Genomic DNA, 8,166 nt, shown 5'->3' with positions numbered 1-8,166 from the left:
AACTTAATAATGAGAACATATTTAAAAATATCCATTTTACTTGATAATTCTAAATTTGTATCTAATTAAATTTTCAAATAACCAATTTGACTAATCTATTTAATTGACGATATTGTTTTAGATATATATAACTAAAATGCTATTAGAAAATTATTTTAAATTATGTATGATATTACATATGTTCAATTGAATTTTACCTTAAATTATTTTTCCTTAGTAAGGATTTGAAATATTAGATTTGGTAATAACATGTACATTTGAGTATTAGTATTAAAAAAATTAAAAACACCTAAGATTTTCTTATGCGAAAATTGTAATAGGGAAAGTTTCAAAAGAATATTCTTCAAGTTTTGTATGTAAAGAAAAACATTTAGACAAGAACAATGTTCTAAAAAAAGAAAAGAAAAACAGTTCATGTAAAATAAAAATCCTACATATAATAAAATGTTAAAGTCAATAAGTTAAAATAAAATTAATTTAATAATAATATAAATACAAGAAATGCAATTACTCATTCTAACAAATTACTCATTTTAATAAGTATAATATAAATATTTAACTAAAAATGCATGACGAATATTTATATATCGGGTTGAGAAATTAAAAATTAAGACTACTTATATAACGGGTTGGAAATTTAAATATAGTTATCATTTATGACCAAAAACCTATCAAAACATCTCAAATATTATTTTCGCATATATATGTTAGTTTATGAAAAACACACACATAAACTAAAATATATATTTTAATTATTATGCGTAATGTCATAATAAAAATACATAATACGTGAAAAATAAATAAATCTTATATTATTTATAGAAAACAAAAATATATTCCTAAAAAATGAAAAGTGGTTTCTTTTTTTACTGGGAACCCAAATGTTATAAATAATTGTTTCTGACGCGTATCAAACCCGACCAATGAAAGGCTACTAGCATTTCTTTTACCACTAGCCAACTCGATATCAGATAAATAAAAATGATATCGGTTAAGTAAAAAAAAATATTCGCGTGATATTTGCATTTACAGTTATATAAATCATTTTAATTTTACTATTAGTGGAATTATGTAACATCAATATATATATGTATTATTTGATGTATTTTTGTCACCATTTTATTATAATTTTTATAGATTATATAATGGTGTAAAAAAAATTTAGTTACATTACCTAAACAAAAAAAACACCCACGCATGTATGGAATGTATATCTAACAAAACTCTATGAAATGTAGTTTAGACTTTTAATGATGTTCCAAAAACAAATATGCCTTTGCGTTTGTTGCCACATAAATAAATTTGTGTAATTCTGAGTAACTTCCTTCAAAACAATCATATAACGATGGAATGTATTTAAAAGATTGCTGACGCGTGAATTCTTATCTAATTGGTTGCTTCTTACTTAATCAAAAGTTTAACTAGTGGAACATAATGATTCATCGATTAAAATGAAATTTTTTATCTACAAGTGATTGGTTAATTCCGCCCACTGGCAATAGATTTCCTATCAGTCACTCACTTTTTCTACAAGTTGAAATTTAATAAGGAGATTTTTATTATCAAGTGAAAGAACACGTATGCACTCCTTTACGTCCCTTCATTTTGATTCGTCCATAAAAAGTTTGAAAACATGTAGAATCTTATAATATACTGTAACACTCAATATCATAATGCAATCAAATGTACATTAAGCTTAACCCCTGGAGTCTCGGGTAATGAAACTTACATATTTTTGTTGTTGTTGTAATGATATTTGTTACGCGAACCTTCGTGATTGTTAGCGAATAAAATATATATTATTCAGTGCTTAAAGTCTAATACCTTATGTGAACCAAAAAAAGTCCATATACCTTATGTCGTTTTCTCAGAAATCGATACCTAGTGAATATAACGGCATGTTTTGTGGAGAACGGTGTCGTCTTAGGTTATGGGCTCTTGAGCCTCGCAAGTTAAACAACAAGAGGCGTAAAAGGAGTTATGGGCCGAACAGGCTGAAGATCACTTAAAGTTCAGCTCGCGGAGCTTAATGAGCTGACGTCACAAGGTTGTTACAAAAGGGGGACCCACAGGTTGTTACGATCATCGTCTTCCTCATCGATACAGAGGAGAACGAGTTTTTTACACAGAGAGAGAAGGGAGAGATTACAGACGCTGGAAGAGAAAGCTAGACTAAGATCAGAGAAGATCTGGTAGTTGATAGCAGCTCTTGAAGTCGCCAAGCATTCTCTGGTTCAAGCTAACTTTGTCGTTATCAGAGGAATCGGAGGTTGAAAGATTGTCATCTCCGTGTAGTCGCTGACGTAATCTTCTCCGGTTAGTTCTTTGTGTATGCGCTTGTAATAGCTGGAGAGAAGAACAAATAGATATCAGGATCGTGATATCAAACACTTGTAATCACATCAGTTATATAGTGGATTTGCTAGCTGAGCTAGCTCTAGCTCCGGTGAGTATAGCGGCTTCTCCACATCAAAGAATTGCGGTGAACACTGTGTAAACATCTCTCTTGTGTTGATTTTTTTTGTTTGCGTTTTCACTTGTCAAGATCGAGATCGAATCATCAACTTAATCAAGCCGTAGATAGAGTTGAATCTATAACCTTGAACTTGGATCGATACCTTAACATGTTTTTGGTCTGAAGAAGAGTTTTCAAAGGAAAAAAAATATCTATTATGATATATGGTTTAACTTCTTCTTTTTTTGCCATCATGGTTTAATATTATTGTAAACTAGGTGGGTGTCTGCGCGAATGATTTTATGATGACGTGATTACGTGGTTAGTATTTATTTGTGAAGAGCATTATTTGATGTTTTATTATGTTATGTAGTAGTATGTAATAAATTAATATATTATGTATGTCTTTTTAATAATTTGTTATTGTATGTATAATACTATTTGTTAGTGGTGAAGTGAATTTCTGATGTAAAACATATTGAATTTCAGTAACTTTATCTTTAGGCGTTTGTTGATTTTAAGATTAACGGCTTCAATACTATATTTTAATTTTTCACATTTTTGAACATTACTCTTTTAGGGTGTTTTTTGTACTCTCCCCCATCTTTTGACCTTGAACCATGACCATCTATGTATTTCAGTCACCTCTCCGGTGTGCAGTGCTTCTCTCCATCACTGGGAAAAGACTCACCTCCGTGCTATTGTTTTTCATCACATTCTTTTTCTGTGAGATTATCTGGTATTTGTTATAGATTAGATATATTAGTTTCATGTTGTGCGGTTGTTTCTTACGGCGTTATATGTTATTTTGGTCAATACTGGTCCTTTTTTCCTTAGGTTTTGGCTAACGTTAGAAACTACATCTCGCTGGGTTGGGTCAGAGTTTAGTTGTCATTGATGTTGTTTTCCTCATCGATGGTTTGCCGTCAAGAGTCTCTGCTCGTCTTGATTTTCAAAATCTGGTTTTTGGTGATCTGAATTTTATGCTCTTTTTCATAGCTCGGGGATGGCTCCACAGTTTGTTGATTTCATTTTATCTCTTTTTATCTCTTTGTTCTCTCATCTCGTTGTACGTTTCATCGCTGATCACGTCTCTTGTGTCTCTCCCTTTCGCCATATCTGCTACTCCAAGTTTGGATAGTGTTTTTCTCTGTGTATGCCTTGTGCGCTTGGAATGTTGTTTATGGTCTCAAGCTTAAGCTTTGGTTTCTCAGTGGGTTGCTTCCATTCTCCCCCCCCCCCCATTCTCATGCATCCCTTGGTGTAGGTGTGCGGAGTTAGTCTTTTGGAGCTTTGGTTTCTTCTATTTAGAGTTTTGTGGTTCTTCGCTGGCATGAGCACCTTCTATGTGCGCTGGTGCTTGATCGCGATACTTTGTGTTCCGGAGATTGCTTTGTCTCATACTTTATCTTTTTACCTTTTTCTGACATCTGTTTGTTCTAGTCAAGACATTCTATGGTAAGATGAGATAGGTTAGTCTTCTTTGTTAATCTTTTTTCACCTCCAAACCTTTATTGAGTTAGTGTTTCTATGGTATTTTATTTTTTTCTCTCTGACTGTGGAAGTTTTATGTTTAGATTATGTATTGCATTCTAATTTCTTCTTATTAGTTTGGTCATTTTATATTTTAATAGTTAAATAAATATTTAATTTGTAAATTAAATAATAGAAAATGGTAAAAAATAATAAAATAACAAAAAAAATATTTTTAGTTGTGAATAAATTAAATATGTAAAATATATTTCTATTATTTTATTTTATTTTTCATCTTGAATTTTAGTGAACAATAAAATAGATTATCAAATGTCATACAATAATAGTTAGTGCGAAAAGAATTCGATAGTTCACGATTAAAAAGTATTTGGCCAAATTGCAATAATCTAAAAGAAGAATGACCTAAAATGTAAAAAGAAATACATGGATGACACGTGTCGCAAAAGCCCCCTGCCACTTTTCAGAAGGAAAAAAACCAACTTTATATATATAGATAATACTAGGTGGTTGCCCGCGATTTCGTGGGTATAAATATTTTATGAAAATTATATATTATGTTTACAATTTTATAATTTGAATAATAATCATAACTATTAAAACTAACCATTTTATTTTAAATAGTTCGGAAAATAAAAGTGTTAGTATTGTATAATCTTAGAAGATTATTAAGATATATTGTTAATTCTATAAATTTTATTATAAGTTTTCAAAAAGTGTTTTATATATAAATTTTGATTTAGTACATCTTATATATTAAAACATAAGTCACAACCTTGATTCATGTGTGATTTGTTTTTTTAAAATAGACCTGATGGACTTATTCCTAAAAAGTCATGTTACATTTAATCTATAATCTCATCATTTAAATTTTGGGTCTACCAGAAATTTTTATTGGGCTATCAATAATTGGTTTTAAGAATAGATGATTCATTGGACTTATAGATAATATAAATTAAATATATATAATTTAATGTTGTAATACTATACCTCCATATGTTAAATATTTAAATATTTGTCGATGTTAATTTTTAAAATTATATTTTTTTTAAAAAAATAACAAAAATCATATTATCTAACAATGATTAATCTTTACTACCTTAAACCAATGAAAACAAATTTTAAACTATATAGTTTATTTTAAAAATTAAACAAAAACTAAATGTTTAATTATTTACTCGATAATATAAATTTATGAAGCGAAAAGTTTAATTTTTTAAAGAACATCTAAATTTGTGAAATGTTACAATATCTTTGAATATAAAAATAAAATAATATTTTATTAATCTTTATATATATATAGTTACGATTTTAATAATGAAATAATAATCCGAAATATATATATATATATATATATATAGAAGAAGATATAAAAACATGTGAAAGTTTAAAACAATCTATTCGATGAAAAAAATATACCGTAAACTTATTATGTTTTAAAAATTGATAGACACATATATTATAATATATACAAATTTAGAATTGAAAACAAAATATTTATATAAAATAAATGAAAACAAAAACCCGCGCGGTTGCGCGGTTCGAAATCTAGTAAAAGATTAAAATAACAAAGAATAAAACCAAGAATATAACAAATAAGTTTTATTATTTTCTTCACTGGTTTTTTATATATGTATCCTTTCTTATTTCCTATTAAAAAATAAGCATGTCAATTTTATTATAATCAAAACTATATCAATAGAGTCTTGTATTAGTATATTGTTCTCGTTTTTTTAATTTATATTATAATAAACTTTTTCATAAACAAATTATGTTAGTTTTTCTATCTTTAAAATGTTTAATTGTTTGTATGGTAATATAGATTAGATTAGGTAGTTCTAGGATTAGTTTTCTTTTAAAATATTTAATTGAATAAATGAAAATTCAAATACCAACAACCAATCAAATTAAGAGAATTAATTCTAAATTTCACCTATGAATGACACCTAAGCAAAAGTCTAAAAACTGATGTCTCAGTTAGTATATAGTAGGATTATTTTCTTCACTGATGTTTTATATATGTACTAGGTGTTTTCCTGCACCATGTGCAGTAAAGAATTTTTTAAATCTAACTTATATTTAAAAATAAATTTTATTAAATATTATAGATTTTACTATTTTCTTACTATTATTTAATATAGATTTGATATATATTAAATCAATTTGTATAAAACTAATAAAATGATATAAAATTGTATAATTATCAAAAATTTATCCTAAACAATATTTATAAAATTTGCAGATATATAAGAAACTAATGTTCTTACGATTAGATATTTAAATTTTAAAAAAATTATAATTTTTTTTGAAAGTTTTAGTAATACAAATTGTATAATTATACAAAAATAATAATATTTCAAAATTTAAAATATTATATATGAATATATTTATTTTATAGATGGTGCATTGGCTATTACCGTATTTAAAAAATGTTTACCAAAAAGAAATATCAATATTAAATGTAATATATGAATTATTACCATATTCTAATAAATTTGCCAAAAATATAAATCAACATTAAATGAAATTATTCATGTCGTATTTTTCCAAAAGCCATGTCATCAATTTCAGTAGCCATGTCATATTTGTTTTGTGAAATTAATTGTAAAGAGTACATGTGGCAAAATCACTTCTCAAATATAGTTTAGGGGATCCTTTCTTTTTTCCTATTGAAAAATAAGCATGTCAATTTTATTATAATCAAAACTATATTAATAGAGTCTTGTATGAGTATATTGTTCTCGTTTTTTAATTTATACTATTATAAAATTTTCATAAACAAATTATGTTAGTTTTTCTATTTTTAAAATGTTTAATTGTTTTTATGGTAATATAGATTAGATTAGGTAGTTCTAAAATTAGTTTCTTTTTTAAAAATTTAATTAAATAAATGAAAATTCAAATACCAACAACCAATCAAATTAAGAGAATTAATTCTAAATTTTACCTATAAATGACACCTAAGAAAAAGTGACTTCTCGGTTATTATACAGCAGGATGTTAGGTCGAAGATTTGAGTTGCAATCATAATCAGTGGCACCGAGACTCCGAGAGTTCAAAAGTAGGCTTATACTAAATCTGAGAGCCCATTGAGAGAGCCACGCAACAGATAGTCATGGGATTTACTACAGCCCACGAAACCCAACAAAGAAACCGAAATGTCGACCCCCTAAAGCAACGCTACCTATAGTTGGTCTTAAAAGCATCCCCTTTAGTGAACCCCCGTGTTAGAAAATTTTTAATATATTTCTGGTGGGGCCATGAATAATGATTAACTTGTTTTATTTTGCTCTTCCATTGGTGAACTTGGAGATGGGGTTCTTAGAAATAAAATTAAATATTTTAAATATTATTTAAAAGTTTTTATTCAATACAATGAGAATTCATGAAAATACAAAGATTATTCATCTAGATTACCAAACCTTTGCCTTATATTTTCAACTAAATCAGCTTTCAAACGATCATGTATCTGTTGATCCCGAATTTGATTGCGAATGCCAAGCATATTACCGATATTGGAAGGGGTGTCCGTAGAGTACGAGAAATCAACCTGGGAACTTCTGCTTGACTCTCCTGCTACGAAGTCAGATGTATCATACTGAGTGATTCGTCTCGTTCGTTCTCTACTATCATATTGTGCAATATGACACAAGTTCTCATAATCCTTCCTATCTTTTCCTTGTCTCATAGTAGAGTTGAGTTTTTAACTATTGCAAACCTCGATTGCAATACTCCAAAAGCACGTTCGACATCATTTTTGGCGGATTCTTGACGTTCAGCAAATAGCTCTGCTTTAGGACCTTGAGGAAGTAAGATGGATTGGATAAATGTTGACCATTTCGGATATATTCTGTTGGTAAGGTAGTACGCCATACGATGATTGTGGACGTTGACCTTGAAATTAACTTTAGGAGCTCGACCTTGTAAAATGTCATCAAAAACTGGTGACCGATCAATAACATTAATATCGTTGAGGGTACCTGGAGCTCCGAAAAATGTGTTTCATATCCAAAGATCATCTGATACCACATCCTCTAAGACAATTGTCGGCTTTCCTGAACCACGTGTGTACTGCCCTCTCCAAGCCGTTGGGCAGTTTTTCCACTCCCAATGCATACAGTCGATCCTGCCTATCATCCCTGGAAACCCGCGTACCTCTCCAATATCGAGTAATCGTTGAAGATCATCCGGTGTAGGTCTTCGTAGATACTCATCTCCAA

The sequence above is a fragment of the Brassica oleracea genome, chromosome C7 (genome assembly GCF_000695525.1).
Source record: "Brassica oleracea var. oleracea cultivar TO1000 chromosome C7, BOL, whole genome shotgun sequence".
Classification (NCBI taxonomy): Eukaryota; Viridiplantae; Streptophyta; class Magnoliopsida; order Brassicales; family Brassicaceae; genus Brassica; species Brassica oleracea.
This window is presented reverse-complemented; position numbering follows the sequence as displayed.